The 17,213-nt window shown below is 44.1% G+C and overlaps 1 protein-coding gene across 1 annotated transcript in view; it reads right to left on the bottom strand.

The window, feature by feature from the left end:
• The window catches only part of LOC112566215 (single-minded homolog 2-like), an 83,129-nt gene extending 70,806 nt beyond the window's left edge, over positions 1-12,323 (bottom strand). The window contains exon 1 of the mRNA XM_025242239.1: positions 11,179-12,323. The gene's annotated coding sequence lies outside the window, so the exon portion shown is untranslated. The remainder of the gene's footprint in view (positions 1-11,178) is intronic.
• Positions 12,324-17,213: the final 4,890 nt, after the last annotated feature.

The following is a 17,213-nucleotide window of genomic DNA, read 5'->3' as shown; positions in this document are numbered from 1 at the left end:
AGATGAAGCTATGAATAGATTGCAATATTGACAAAACTTTTTTCTGGGAGCCAGGACTATGGCGAGTTGAATGCAAATACAGAAAATATTGAATTTCTTGGCGTTCTTCTTGGCGAGGCGCATGCGCAGTTTGTGGGCTGCTGACTAATGAGACACCAACGTGGGGGACAGCAAACTGCGGATGTTGTCAACAGCCCACGGGGCTACTTTGTACTGTGATGAACTGCTGCAATCGCGATAAGCTTGGTTGTGATGGGAGGAAGGAGGGCGGGGAGTGAAGAGACAGTTAGTTCAGTTCTGTCCGCACTTTGTGGGGTCACTGGTGGCCATGGCGACCTGCAGCTGCTTGTTATGATGTAGTTAATGACTGGCTAGTCTACACACAACTTACATCTTCCTTCACCACATCTTTTAAATAGACATTATGTTATATACTTTTACTTCATAACATGCTACAGTAAATTCTTATTTTATATCTAATTTTTTATCATCATTACCAATATTTCTTCTACGTCTTTCTTCAACTAAAATCATTTTATGTAATAAATATATTATGCTAGTAAATGTTTATTTGTGTCTAAATTAAATGTGTATATTCGTAACTGACTTATAAGACTACAACTAGCACGATATTCTAACTCATACTTGCAAAACCTGGAATCGTCACACATCTGGCCGTTCTGCCTTCTACTTTTTTTCTCTCTTTTTTTTTTTACTTTTTTTATGGTCGAAGATTTTTAACTTGTTAAAGAGCTTGTTAATATGTACACCTGTATAAATCTTTGAGAGACTGTTACCTGGACCAAAGTTGCCGACAGTGTCGACATATACACTCGCTGGGATGTCCTCCAATGTAGTGGTTGCCTCCTCCTACAGATGTTACATCTTTGATGTCCACGGCAAGGACCCTCGCCAACATCCCCATACAAACCACACATACCCCCGTGTCAACGATTTCTTTGTGTAAATACGAGTTTGAGTTTTGTAGCCAGGATGTGTACCTCAGTCCTAAACAAACTGCAAAATGTGTTGTCCTCTTAAATCTCGTGAAAAATCAATCAACAGACCGAGTGAGGGTGAGTGGTGGCAACATCCACACAAGTACAAGATGTGATATGTTTGGTGCAGATGACTGCTGTCTGACTGGCTGTCCTTACTACATCACCTGTTTATTTTATATTGCAACAAATTTTAGTTTGTTTAAACTGTAGGAGTAATTTAGAATACGGCAGCCATTGAAAACTGTAAATAGATAAAAGTAATTATGTACAATTCAAAACTAGAAAATGTCTTTCAGAAAATAGCGCTTCAAAATAAATTTAATTTTGTTTAAGTCTGTGATAGAAAGCCAATTCATTGAATACACCTGACCTCACAGATGATCAAACTTAATTATTCTTTTACGTTTGTTGTTGTTTCTGGCGGTGGTGAGGTTTGTTTGCTGAGTAAAAGTTTGCTGGGAATTGTGTTTGTAGGCTTTGGTCTTTTGTTGATAGTTTTTATCTGAGAGTGTGTGTCCTTCCTTCTTGAAAATAGTTTTCTTAAAATTATGGTGTGTGTTACACCTACTGAAAAAAATTAATATTTATAATTTTACTTTTTAATGTAAAATGTTTACTATTAATTGATGCAAGTAGATTATCTCAGAGATCGCGGAGGTATACAGATCACATCGGCACAGTATCCAGTCTCTTGTTTGTTTTCACATCAATACAACACTTACAAACACGAGTATAAAGGTTCCTACAATAATTCAGTGACAACCTGTGATAGTAAGTATGCCGACATAATGCTAATCAGTAGTGAAGAAATAAATACAATACTACTCATTGTGTAGCACCACGCGCACTGCCAGACTTGTGATGTGCTCACAGAACATAACGACTGTTGCCGACTGTTGCCGACTGTTGCCGACCTTTGCCGACTGTTGCCGACTACGAGACAAATATTCAGGTTATTTCCGTGAACTTTGACACACCCTGGTAAATTAAAACATTAAAAATATTGTTATTTGAAAAGTCGTAATTATTCACTGCTCTAATTATTTATTGATATCGTACTATTTGTTGTTTTGTCTTGGGGGAAACCATGCGGCCATGAAGAAAACTGCGTGTATCCCCCCCCGTAATCCTCGCCCGCCTTTGGCGCACACACACACACACGCACACACGCACACACACGCACACACACACACACACACACGCACACACGCACACACGCACAAACTGCAACAAATAGTATTAGCTGGCGACATGGAGGTACTTAAAGCTTTCTGGACAAGTGACATAAAATAAAGTGTGTGTGTGTGTTGCCTACAAAAGGCATTTTGTGCGGTGATAACATTTTACTATCAACAACTTTCTTGCTACCACTGTGACTGTGTTATCATCCAAGCGATTGCCGTGAACTTGTGGCAGACACTATTAATCTCTGTAATTGTTTTCTGAACATCCCTCTAAGCTGCTGTCATTGTTTCATTGATGCTGTGCTCTAAGCTGCTGTCATTGTTTAATTGATGCACCACGATAAACAACTATAATTGTTTCCGTCTATTATTGTGCTAAAAAACAAGAGAATCAAACAAACAACATGTAAAAGGTGGGCTATGCCATTTGACCGCCAGGTGAGCGGCTTAGAATATCACCACAGTTGTAAAATAAAATAACAAAAAGGTTGGGCGACGATTTTACTAGCGATAATAAATAATAATAAATAACACATTTGTATAGTGCCGTTGTCCAGCAGGAGCTTACATATCGACATGCAAGCACATAATTAATTTATACAGATAATAATAAAATAATATAACATTAATTATACAGGCAAGATTTAAAATATATATTGATGGTAATAGAAGTTAGCTGTCTGTTATTTTAGCTAGCTGTCCTAGCTGTGAAGGCTGACAATGTGTGGTTGATATTGTTGTCACTAATATCACACATCACTACCTGACTGGTGGACTGCACGCGCTGACTCACTCACTCTCTTGTTATCAACTCTCCCCCCCCCAACACACTTCGTGTCCCTCCCAGTGAAACAAAGACTTAAAAGGTCTTTGCACTCAGGGTAAATACCCAATAAATACCAAAGCAGTCTTGCATAATAGGTGAGCACCAAACATTTTTACAGGCCCTTACTACTTCCCGCAGCAAGTACATCTGCAAACATTTTGAAATTGCTCTTCTCCTCTACACCCACAGCTCTTCTCTCTCTCTTCTACCCGCCCCAACCTCTCTCTCTCTCCTGATGTGCAGGGCTGGTCCCTACCTTCATCCCACCGGCTGTCTACCCGGGCAGCCCACCCTTCATTCATTACTGGCGACATGCAGAACACACTGAGCTCATATTCAAGGCCGGGCCAAGAAATAACTGATGGAGCTCGGGTTACCAGCAAACTTTTTTCATAATTAAATGACTGCTATCTCTCTTTTCACGGCAAGAACACGGCGAACTGCCGGGTGAATATGGGGTATTTGAAATCACAGTTTAAACAAACAGGGCTTCTCATTGCGTCCGGTGGGAGTAGAGGGGGGGACAGGCCGACAACATCGTCTTTTCATCGTCGTCACGTCTGCAGGCCAGCAAGATGGCGGGCGGCAGTCGCGGGGTGTAATTACTGCTGACCCCGGCCACAGTTTGGACAGAAAACATGTCGACTGTGTCAGGGGCAGGAGGGACACAGAAATGCTTTTCACCTCCACTTGTATCGATACGGAGCCTGGCGCACACTCGCCTCCATGTTAGCTACGTGTGTGCGTGTGTGTGAGTGTGTGTGATGTGTGTGTGCGTGTGTGTGTGTGTGTGTACGTGTGATGTGTGTGTGCGTGTGTGTGTTTATATGTGTGTGTGTGAGTGTGTGCGTGTGTGTTGTTTTTAGTCATTGTATTATAAAGGATTTTAACGTAGATACTGTAAAACACAAAATCATTTAAACTTGCTTGTGTTTTACATTCAGGTAAAAGAAAAAGAAAATATTTCTTGCATAACGATTTCTGCAAAGACCCTACAACAGTTCAAAGTTTTGGAAATCATTATTTTTGTCTTTTTATCGGATGCTACAATCAAAGCCGACAAGAGTAAGAGTTCTTTCATCCACACGAAAGCTAAACTGTAAATACATATTCAGTGCTATTATCCACGTGAAAGATGAGCTGTAAGAATTCAGCGATTGGAGACGAGAACCAACTGATTGGTCCTGCACCCCATCAACCCATGAAGCTGTTTGTGTTTTCATGTTTATCTAGGTTTTACAGTGCTTGAGCAAAACAAATAAACAAATCGAAATGAAATAGAGTTGCCTTCATTGCGAGGAAAGTTGAGAATCAAAATCTTTTTCTCTAAGATATTTATAATTAGGAAATAACAAAGTTTGGAAATGACCCCACATTTATCCCTGTCCCTCCATAAAAACACCACCACACACAATAAGGAGAAAAAAAAAAACTTTCCAAGGCGTGGGGGTGGTGGTGAAGGAGATAAATAAACTTTGTGTGCAATAAGAAGTCAAATACGCAGAAGAGGATTTTGCAGTCTTTATATCAACAGTCGGCTTCCACAAGGAGACAAGATAAGGCACGGTGGCTCAAGGCCGGGTATCCATGGTTGTCAGGGTGTTGCTAGGTCTGCACTGACCAACCACACCACAGACCAGCCACACGCCTCTTGCTGCGTCTTCTTACCCAATCTTTGGGATGGTGGATGGTGGATGGCGAATTTTAGTAGTTTGCGACCTGAGTGATCCATGTGTCAACCGATCAAGAATGCTGAGGATACACCTCAGCAGGACACAAACAAACAAACAAACAAACAAACAAACAAACTGTAGACAGTGTTGCTGCCTCGAGTCACCAAGAAGTTTAGCCACGTGGCACATGTTTCATCTCGCTGTCGACTTGCACAAACAAGAAAGTGGACTGAGATGAAAACAGTGTCGTGGAAGGAAGGAAGGACGGTCAGTCCACGGATCAGCTGAAGCCGTAGAAGTGAAACAAAATGTCAAAATCGAGAAACACAGTGCAGTACATCACCATGATCACGACAGGTCAAATAATGGACTCCAAAATCAAAATTAACTTACAAAAATAACAAAATCCACAGAAATCCATTAGTGCTTCTTAATGTAATCCCAAGATGGCGGATGACCGAGTGGCGTCCCCTGACGGCGACACAAGCGTCCAGAGCGTGGACAGAGGGCGTCAGACGAGTGACATGGCGACTGGGCACAACCACCAGCCTCCTGGTTCTAGTCACCAAAAATGTTTGGAAAAGCAATTTGAATGTCACCGCACGGATACTGTCCTCAGCTGACTCAGCTGTCTGTAAGAACGGCTCCGCCTCACAAGCAGCAGCAGCAACAACAACAACAACAACAACAACAACAACAACAACAACAACAACATTAATGTGTATATCAAGACCTACATCACGTGGACACTGCCACTGTGGACACTACATCTCACACCTGCCAGTGCCATGTGGAGGCTGAGGGAGCGATGATGGCCATCAGGAGCTGCACTACAGCCATGGAGCCTGGTGTTCGTCAAGCTGCACCTCAACCGCTGCACCGCCTGACTCCTCTCCTCGTGCGCGAGAGGTCACTGTCAGCTGTGACATCATTGCCGTGCAGCATCACGTGTGCACGTGCCGCGAGAGGAGGCGACGGAAAAGTGGGACGCCTGCTGGACACGCAGAGAGATCAGAGGTCAAGGCCTACATCTCCCTGACTACCAGACATGACGACACGTTCTGTGGGCCGCCCACGCTGGCACGCGCGCCATTTCGCACGTGCTGGAAGTGACGTCAGAAGTGAGCATCGCTGTCGTCAGGACTGGATAGTTCCGAGCGCCAACATCTTGTCCTTAATATTGTTTGTCTGATACCCATTATACCCATTATACCTATTATACCCATTTATACCCATGATACCCATGATACCCATGATACCGCCAGTACCCACAGGCTGTCCAAAAGATATTCCTGTCGTCTGCCACACGCCATTAGCGGATGTGCCATTAGCATCCGGCAGCTCACCCCTCACCATCGTTACACGACTTTGCAATATGGCAGCAACACTGCACGCTTGTCCCATGTACCATTAACATCACAAAGCTGCCATTAGCATCACACCACCAGCAAACGCTTCAGGGGTCAGGGGTCAGTGTGTGGTCGCCTTCCTCTAGTCTTCTGACAATGACCTCACCGTGCTGACTCTGATGTACGTACACTGCGCTGACAGCCACAGTCAAACGGTGACAGTCATTGAGTAGGTGAGGAGCAAGCGAATGATGATGATGACGACGACGACGACGATATGTGAGGGGGGGGGTGACCAGACTCTCAGACGGATGCTTGTCACGTGACCTGTAGTACGTGATGTGGGGGGTGCAAGGTGTCCTCTCCTCCTCTAGTGTCTTTACATGCGCATGCGCACTGCAAAGCGACAGGCGGAGAGGAAAATGTCGCTCGTCAACACGACAGTTTGGGGAGGAAGTGGGCAAAATGGGAGACAAATGAGGAAATCTGTTGTGTGTCAAGGCCATGCTTGTCGGTGCTTGTTAGATGTCTACTTCTGGCACCTTGTGTCAACTCTCTCGTGTGTTTACCAGGTGTTTACCAAGTGTTTACCACAGTGTTTAGCATGGTGTTTACCATGGTGTTTATCTTACATCAACTGAGGCTTTCACTGTTGGCACTAAACACAACTTCTGTTTAAAACTAGCATCTAAAGTCTAAACCTTCTTTCCAGTTTCTGTGAGAAGTTGTGCTTTTACTAGTTTTCTTACTTTTTCAGAGACATTTAAAAAGTGAGGCACTCATGTGGTCAGACCATTGATGACGAATCCCTGTTACAAGCCTTCGCTATTCACTCGCCATTTTTATTTATCTGATTTGGTTAAATTTGTTCCTCTGGACACGCGCCGTTTCCTCTGATTCAGCCATGATTTCAATGATAATATCTACATATTGTAGTCCCCACCTCTCAGCCTGCCGACCCTCACAAACCAAACTCCTCCCATCCACCTTTAACCCCTGTCCCATAGGTAGGGGGAGGGGCTACACACTGACAGGTGAGCAGCATGGTGACGTCAGCCATAGGCGCGAGGCTTCAGTCGGTAAACAAACCTCGGTTCTGTTCCGGAGTGTTCGTTCCTCCGTTTGAAAAAGACGAGAGAAAAGTATGAAGGCCTGCTTAGTTTCCTTCAACCTTTCCTTCCTCTGCAGCTGTCGTTAGCCTCCGCATGTGTGTGCTGAGGTGTTACCTGCACTTTATTTATATATATATACGTACTTAACATTACCAGCACCTTGTTTATATATACATAGGTCCTTAGCATTACCTGCACCGTGTATATAAATACAACATTACCTGCACCGTGTTTATATTAACATTACCATTTACCCTGTGATATATATGTGTGTGTGTATATATATATCTTTAATAGAGGGTTAGTGGTCACAAGTTAATCTCATTAAATTATTTTAAAGTTTTTAACATAAAATTTAAAATACACAGGGGTTTGGGGGGAGACAGACCAGACGTTTATGAGCTGCAGGGAAAGTGTCAGGAGAAAGCGTTTGCTTCCCTCATCGTCATATCCGCCTTTATCACGTGCCCTCTGACGTCATCTCCTCGCGCCTCGCGGTTCCTGTCCCGGCCCGCTCCCGCCCGCCCTCTGGCCCTGGTAAACACACGGCGGGTATTTGTCTTGTCCACTGCCCACTGCCCACTGGTCACCACCCCCTGCCCACTACTCACTGCCCACTGCCCACCACAGCCCACCACAGCCCACACACTGTACGTGCTGCGCCTGGCGGTGGAGGGCTGTGCACGCGCCTAATTACTGTGGACGGAGTCCTGTCCCATCCTGTCTGAGGGAGACAGGGTCTGCACACAGGATAAGGTAGGGAAGACGGTGGAGAGGTGGAGAGACAGGGTTGACACTGGCATCAAAGACTTGTTCAGTCAGCGGAAAGCAAACAGGTTATTGTCAAAGAAGAATAACTAAAAGTGGACGACTCTACACACACGTTGAAGAAAAAACAAATATTTACGGAGAGAAAGATGAAACTTCTGCTTACAGTCTGACTGATAGAATGTACCTGAGGACTTCTCAATAGAGTTCGACTTTTGTTGACAATAAATAAAGTGGTAAACAGACTTTTGTTGACTACAAATAAAGTGGTAAACAGACTTTTGTTGACTACAAATGAAGTGGTAAACAAACAACACATTCATGATCGACTCTGCTGACCGTGGACCGTATCTGTCAACTAAATATTTTCTACCCGCAATATTCTACCAACGACTTCATGCAGCCATGGCAGGCAGTCAGTCATCCTATCAATCTTTGCCTTGTCATCCATCCATCTATCCACCCACATATGTTTGAAAAAAAAAATTGCATAAAAAAGTAGAGGTGATTTTTCTCGCCTGAGTGGCAATACTTATCACCTGGTGTTAGCTGTGGCTACAAAGTTCTACAGCGGACCCTCAGTCATCAGTTGTTACAGTGACATGGGGAGACTGATGTACCCGACAGTCAGCGGGTATTTGAGACATTTACACATCAGCACATTAACTGTCTCCTGCCGAGTTCACTGAGAACTTATGTCTGCAGCTCCAGGAATGAAGCAGTTTTCAGCAGCTGTCTGCTTTGTTACACCGTGAGACCCGCACTTGTCTGTTGAAATATTGTACAGTGAGTATGTGAGTGTGTTATTCATGGCCATAAAAAATAATACCAATGTGTGTGATTTGTTTTGTTTGTAAAACAGTTTAAAAAGTCCAAGAAAATTAATCAGGGAACTAACTTGAAGGACTTGTCATTAAGCACAGGCATTGTGATGTGTTACTAAAGACAGACAAACAAACAAACAAACAAACAAACTGTCAACATCTAGCATTTCAGTATATTAAGTATAAAGAGCAATTTGAGATACAGGAAGCCAGCATTACGATAAACAAGAAATGAAACCTCAGTGTGTTGCTGAATTCTTAAAAACATGTTAACAAAGCTAGGGTGTGACATACTCACTTCCAATTAAGAGTTCTGAAGACTCGTAAGAAATATCAATTAATTTTTCCCAGGCCTGGTAACATGGTTTTAAACTCTGGACTGATGTTACTGTTGGTTGGTTGTCTTGCCACTGGGTCAGTAGCTATGTGAACACAGTGAACACACGGACAAGCTCAACATGTGCATGATGCTGTTTGGCAAGAAACACCAGAAACCGAAGTTGAAAAATACAAGTTTGAGGCACATTCTGTAGTTTACGTGCTGGTGTGTGTGGTTGTGTGGTTTTGACACCATTTTATGCTCTGTAAGTCCATATCCAATGAAGTCTAATTTATTTACTATGAAATTTATTTCTAATATTTTACAGAATAATTCAGTTGTCAAAAGTTCCATCCTCATTCTGGCAGGTCGGCTTTGGAGGCTTCATGTTGGCGTGAACGACGTTCACATTCTGGTCCCTCAGCTTCTTATTGAGGGGAGGTTGTCCCCTTGCCCTCCCCACACTGTTACTACACCAACACTTCACTCACACACACTCACACACACTCACACACACACACACACTGTGATTGTAGTAACCGTATGCTCGGAGTCAGTAATCAAGTTCACATGCCCACAGAAAAGCCCAAAATGAGAATAAAATACAGTAAGTATTGCAGCAACAGTTAAAGTAATTTTTCTCCATTGAACTCTTTCCAGTAGAAATAAACATATTTTGTAATAAATATCACTGACCGCGATCCTTGCTTCTGTCGCTCAATTGTTGTTTTTTCTGCCACACGTTAAATAAGTTCAGTAAGGTCTTGTCCTCACATTTGACTAAACTAAATAAAATTAAATTAATTTAAGCTAAACTAAGCTAAACTAAACTAAATTAACTAAACTAAACTAAACACTAGTTTGTGTCCGTGTCGCTAACACTCGGTTTTGTCAAGACCAGCTTTGCCAGATGCCTCCAGTCTTGTCCACAAAGTTCAGGACCAGACATCTTCTGATAAACTCAGTGAGCGAGAAAGTAGGACTCGTGTAGCTTCAGACATCGGAGTGACTGACTGTAATAATCACATAATGATGGACAATGATGGACAATGATGGCGGTTTGCAAGTGTCAGACTGGTGACAGTTGATGGAGCGTTTAAAGGTGTTTGGGATTGTGTGTACAGGTGGATGAACACAGGACAGAGGGACAGGGCGACCCGCACTTCTTTGTCCCTCAGTGTCCGAGCTCAAAGACACAAGGAAAGCGATGATGACGATAGAAGCAATAACACACATGTACCCTCTCAATAACGGCGACTGAGCGATGGGAGGCGAGTTGTCCTTCCACACCTTTTGATGACGTCACAGGAAACAGTGTAATGCGTGTGTGTTGCCTCAGTGTGTGCGTGCGCGCACGTGCGATTGTATGTACGCTTATTTGAATACATCTGTTGATGATGTGTTCGGTGGAGAAGAAGGGGGCGCGGGGGTCAAGACAGAACCAGGGAGCCTCGTTGTGGTCGTGGGAAGCGTTCCGAGTCCATGCATCCAGCAGCCGCCGCAACATGGCGCGTGATGAGGTCGTCACGGTGTCGCTTTACACGTGAGGGGCTGACGAGCACGCGATAGAGCACACAGCAGCCACACAGCCAGCCACACACCCACGGCGACAACTGCCAGACTTCAGCTGAGGCTGGGGCTGTGTGTGGGGGGAGGGATGTGCAGAGATAACGGGTGACGATGGAGGTGGGGTACAGGCGGCCTGCCAGTCTCCTCCGCGTTTCTTTGTCATCGTCTGTCGCTGTGGGCTGCGCAGTGGCGAGGGTGAGGCAGCGCCACCCTCCATACCTGGTGTAGCCAGCGCGGGGTGTCTGAGTAAATAACGGTCACTGGCCCGTTAAACATCCCCAATGGCGACCGTAAATGCTCCATTTCGACGCCAAAATATCCAATATGTTTTCGCTTTCGATTTTGGTTCTGTCATGTTTTCTTTTGATTATAAGATCCAGAAAGACGGTTGAAGAACGACAGTCAGTAAATAAACGTCCCACAAAAAATATGTTGGGGCACATGTTTGTGAAAAAGAAATTGGAGATTCGATCGCCCTGACGTCACACCAGAGGGAAAATAGATGAAAGAGGATGAAAAAAAGAAGAGACGGAAGAGAAGAAATGATACTCACGGTTGGTAGAGAAATCCCCAGCGAAGAGCAGAAAGATAACAAATTGTTTCACACTGGCTGCCATGCTGCTGCCCTCCACCCACACGCTACAGAAGGCGGAGCAAGTCTGTGGGCGGCCAATCAAAGGCCAGCCAGCCAGTCAGCCACCCAGCCACCCCGGGCTGAGGGAGACGAGTGGCCACACGGCAGACAGTAGATGCGGGTGTGTACGTACTCAGCGCACCGGGGCTGTAAAGGGCGATGCTGTCACACACTCGGGTGGTGCTGGCGGGCGGGGTAAAGGGCACGGGGGCACTGCAGCCTCATCAGCACCACACTCACACCGCACCACACCCGTCACCAGCGCTTCTTTCTCAACACACGGAGTCTACAAGCAAGTGTACACGGACATTTTAGTTTAGTACCTTTATTTATTTTTTATTGAAGGGGAAAAAAATATTTGGAGGACGCAAGATGCATGTTAGGAAGTGATAAACACCAAGCAGTGCGAAACTCATGTGATGTCCGTCGGCCGCAGACTAGCGCACACCTGGGATAACGGTTTTTTGTTGTTTTTAGTTTTGGTTGTTGTTTTTGTTGTTGTTTTCCCCGTTTTTTTGTTGTTTTTTTTCTTGTTTTGTGTTTGTTTTTTGTTGTTTTGGTTGTTGTTTTTTTAATAGAGACGGACAGGACTGGAGGTAAGAGTGCGGACTTGAGGATTGAAGACATGAGCATTAAGGACATAAAGTAACTCGGCCTTTCACACACACCTTAGGACGGAATCCCCCGGTATTGGCCAGGTGCGAAGCTGGAGGGCAATAAATCTGAGGGACCAGTGCCTGTGAGGTGGGGCAGAGTTTTTGGCCGTGTGGCACCTGACCCCAGCCACACAAAACCCTGGAGACGCGGCAGACCGACTCCATTTATCAGAAGCCAATAACCCGCCGCCATGCTGGCAGTCTACCGTCACCTGGATACCTGCAACGCTCGCCAGTCTCACCTCCTCTCTTCCACACGTGGCTGATCTTTGGGTGAGTCATGGCAAGGAACAACAAGTGTCCACACAGACAACAAACAGTAACAACAGGAAGACAAGGTCCTGCCATCGAGGACACGGCAAGCAGCGGACAGGAACAGGACAGGACAGGACAGGACAGTTTCGGTGGCCAAGACCGGAGCTGCTGCCTGAAAGACCTGTCAGGTTCTTATTTCACCTGGTGAGTGGCGTGTGGTTACGAAGATGACTCCGTATGTAGGTACACTGTGCAGAGGAGACAAAAAGAAAAACAAGAAGCTCAGTCGAGATGAGTGAGATGATCTCACGGCGCTAAGAAGAAAGGAAGAAAGTTTGGCGACAAACAGAAATCAAACACAAGTCGCAGCTCCTCCACGTGGTGCACTGCTGGCGGATACAATGCGAGTAGAAGGGCTTGGGGGTGAGGGTGAGGGTGAGAGTGAGGGTGAGGAGTGAGGGTGAGAGTGAGGGTGAGGGTGCAGACAATTTATTCCATGCACGTCGACGGGAAATGTTAGATGAAGTATTTGATGGCGTGAAGGACTTGTCCTTTGACAGGACTCATGTCATCCGGCACCTTGGTGTTGTCGCTATCAAGGACACGATATAAAGGTTCTGTGTGTGTGTGTGTGTGTGTGTGTGTGTGTGTGTGTGTGTGTGTGTGTGTGTGTGTGTGTGTGTGTGTGTGTGTGTGTGTGTGTGTGTGTGTGTGTGTGTGTGTGTGTGTGTGTGTGTGTGTGTGTGTGTGTGTGTGTGTGTGTTGGTGTGTGTGTTGGTGTGTGTGTGTGTGTGAACATGTGAAGTGTGTGTGTGTGTGTCCGTAGATGTGTGCGTGTGTGTGTGGTGTGTCCTGATGTGTGAGTCTGTTATACCCGTACACACTCGCACCCGTGAGGATGTCGGCACGCACGCACACGTGGACGTACGATATGCGTACTCGCAATATTGCTTTCAGCATTTTAGTCAGTTAGTCAGTGTGTCTGACAGTCTGATAGAGGACCGGACAGAGTGTTTACAGTCGGACTACTAATACACCGCATAGTGTGTCTTATAGTGTACTTAGTCTAGCTTGTTTTTGTTTTTGTTTTTGCTTGCTTTTTTTTGTTGTTTTGGTTTTTTTTGTTTTGGTTTTTTTGTTTTTTGTTTTTTTTTTTTTTTCTGGTGGTTGTTTTTTGTTTTGCTTTTTTTTGTTTTTTTTGTTTTGTTTTGTTTTTTTTTTTTTGTCTGCAGTGCAAGCGGAGGACAAACTGGGAAAGTGTTGTTTTACAATTGAGTACAGTCTGTGTGTGAGTGTGGTTTAACGGGTACAGTTCACTGCATCACCTATATGTTCAGCAGGTGAGTAACATCGCCACTCGTGTTGTCAGCCCGTGAAGACTGTTGTGACCACAGCTCTGTGCATGACACAAACTCGAGCTTGATATAAACATCACATAAGTTATTACACCAACAAGAAACAAGTCATCATCGCGATAACAAGATAACAAATATTATTGTAGCAATAAGAAACAAGTGACAAAATCATAGTCTGTCGCCCTGACATTACTGGGGTGGACACTGATACTCCTACCCCCAGGATATAAGGGTGACAGGTGACTTGGTTGCTGACTTATCCACGGTCAACTGTTTGCGTGTCATTGCCTTCAAGAAGCTCGTGCAGTCAGGAGGTCGTATAGTTCGTATAGTCGTATAGTCTATAAACTGTAGTTCGCATTCTGCTGAAAATTCAAGTCCAGAACTTTCCATGCACTTAACCTCAAACTACACACGGCTTTGTTTCTTAAGGAACCTAAAAGGAACCGTCGGGTACATGGAAGCAGTTTCAGCCCGGGTGGAGGAATGCACGGCGCACCATCTCGTGTGATTTATTACAAATTCCCTTCATTTTCTCTATTCAAGACGAACAATTAGAAGATTAATAGCGAATTTCATGTAATTTGTTTCCGGTGGGTTTATATATATATACAGTTCAAGTTGTTGTTTTTTGTTTGTTTGGTTGGGGATTATATTTTTTTTTTGTTGGGGGGGGGGGGGGGGGTTTCTTCTTTTGTCTTGATTTTTGTCTCTCACTGCATTTTCTCTTCTACATACTGCCTTGAGAACAGAGATTTGGTCGTATTGTGTTTGTGTTTATTATAATTTTACTTTCAACGTCTGATTATGTTTGCATTTATTATAATTTTAATATTAAAAAATCACGTTTATGCATTGTGTTTCTTATAATTTTACTATTACTCTCTAAGGATGTTGGTGTTGATGACATATTTTCATTACACTAACTTCCATAAGTCAGCCATGTGTGGGTACACTGTGGAGCATGGTCGGGTGGTCACGAGTCGTCAACAGAACACAAACAGAGTTGGTTAGTGAGACACTGTCGTGTATGTTGCTGTGCTGGTCTAACCCAAGGTATTCAGGGTGCTGTACCTGTGTGCAAGGTGCTACATCTCTGTGTCAGGTGCTGTCAGGTGTCACCACAATAAAACAGTAACAGGTACAAACAACAAACTATTAGCGACATTTCCAAAAGGACAGTGGATTTTCGTACATAAAAAATATCGTTAGACATATCCAAAATTCGCAATAATCCAAAAAAGTATTTTCAACTATAAATGATCACGTAAAAAAAAAATAACTATGGCAAAAAATTCGCACTTTAGATGAGTCTAGATAATGAGAACCTCAGTCCGACTCCCATAATCGTCTGGCTGCTACAACTACAAGGGAGAAAATGTAATTAGCTGTATGCAGCTTTTGCGTGACCTAACAATTAAATATATTAGAAACACCTATGTTGACACACCTGTAGATACACCAGTGTCTTCATTGTTAACCCTTGTTAACCCAAACAATTAAATATAATAGAAACAGCTATTTTGATACACCTGTAGATACACCAGTGTCTTCATTGTTAACCCTTGCACAGCCAGGGTAATAAACCACTCACAAATATCACATCCCCAATGAGCATTTAATGCGTCTTGTACAGAAACTGATGGTTCATCACTAGCCAGCAACAAACTTATATTTAATGTATTTTCTATTTTTCCGATGACTGCGATCTCTGGTTGAGAAAATGACATTTTGCCATCTGTTGGTCATCCATGCCTCAGCCTCATAGCCCGTGTACAAGTGTGGAGACTGTGGAGGCTCAGCTCACAGAGATGTGTATCTGAGGCAGGCAGGAGGGAGGGGAGTGGTACAGTGTGTCCATTAACAGCGTCTGTAGGTAGCCCCTGTGTGTTTGGCTTGCGCGCTAACCTTTGATCGTAAAACTGAAACAGGATACAAAGTACACACACTCCGTCGCGCCCGCCGAGAAAGGAGGCCTGCCTGCGACACGACCAGCAGCAGCTAGCATCGCGCCGCACATCCACCCTTTCATTGCAGGCGGGGTAGGTGTGGGTGTGAGGGGGCACGGCAATGTTTGAAGGTAGGGAGGGGGAGAGAGGAGGGAAGGAGAGGGAGAACACTGTGGACGTTTCATCTTTTCACTAAGGACAGTTCTCTCCTTGCAGCCCCTGTAGTCGGACCCACCCACATCAGGGTTTTCTCTCCCCTTGTGACTGCTTGCACGCGATCTTCTCACCACAGCAACATCAATACCGACATCAGCGAGAGCGCTTTGTCGTTAGAGGTTAGCACAGAACGGCTTGCACGGGAGACAAGCGAGGGCCGACACTGGTGCAAGGGAAATAACTCCTGTCAGTATTTACACGGTTCATCTGCAGTAAATTATACTTTAAAGTATTTTGTGTTTGTAAATGTTCCTTTAGAGTATTCATTATAACTGATACTCTTTAAGACTACATTACATGTTACTGAGGAGTAAGGGTGTAAACAATGTTTTGTATGTCCTCACTACAACTCTAGTCTTTATTTGTGCACCTCTCTAATGTTCAACAATTTTATCTCAATTGGTCTCTGGCACAAATACTAAAGTATTTGATTCATTTATTTGATTGTTGGATTGATTAATTGTTGGTTGATTGATTTGATTATTTGATTGGCTGGTTGGTTGATCATTCTTGTAATCCTCTGAATCTCTGCAAATACTGTTATTACTGTCTCTGTGCCAAAAAAAAAAAAACGAATTTTTCTTTTTGTGTCTGACAAGAATAACTTCTTTGATAAAAACCGAACACTGGATACTGCCCGGACTGTAGTTGTTGACAAAATCACTGGTGTGACAAATAACATCGGGAAATTCCGCTGTCAGCGAGAGGTAACTACTGGAACCATTCCCACCCCACACCCTCACCCCCATTCTCTCTCTCTCTCTCTGTGTTTAGAAATGTACGTTGCAAGGATATTCCAAGACGTTAGTTACCGCATGAATAGGAATCCAAAAATAGTGATGATACTGATGATGCCAGGCGATATTATGGTTGATGGTTAGTATGCCTTGATTCCGATTGTCGATGAATGAGATAACCTCCACAATGAATCACATCAGAAGTCGTGTTAGAGTTTCAGTCAGAGCATCAAAAAGTCAAGGGTATCAAAAAGATTAGCAAACACTCACGCACGCACACACACACGCACACACAGGCACACAGATTGGTTGCCACAGATGCAGAGCATCCTCTTAAATGACAGACTTATCTAATTAGTGTCACATGGTAAGCCAGCAACGTCCCTCCATCTGTGTACTTCAGTGTGTCCCGATACACATTATTTACTTTTAGTTTTTACAATGAGTTCTGATAAGAGACAGAATACCAAACTCTGGGCACAAATCTCTGTGTCATCTGCCAGGTACAAACACATCGCAGTTCTCATTCTTGGAGAGTCTTAAAAGCAAGCTTGCTGATTGGCCGTCCTTATACTTGAAGCGCTCTCATTGGTTGTAGCCTTCGCTGACGTCACAAAATCGAATTTAGGTCACTCTTTTCTACTTTAAAAAATCAGTTAATTTACAACACGTTTTCGTAATTAAAAAAAATAAACACCACCATGAAGTTAGCCTGTCAGCACACCTCGTCTTCATTTCTTGTTTGACCCTCGTTAAACGTTAACCTGCTGCTGTCACCCACTCACA

Source organism: Pomacea canaliculata, linkage group LG6 (assembly GCF_003073045.1).
Source record: "Pomacea canaliculata isolate SZHN2017 linkage group LG6, ASM307304v1, whole genome shotgun sequence".
Taxonomy (NCBI): domain Eukaryota; kingdom Metazoa; phylum Mollusca; class Gastropoda; order Architaenioglossa; family Ampullariidae; genus Pomacea; species Pomacea canaliculata.
This window is presented reverse-complemented; position numbering and strand designations above follow the sequence as displayed.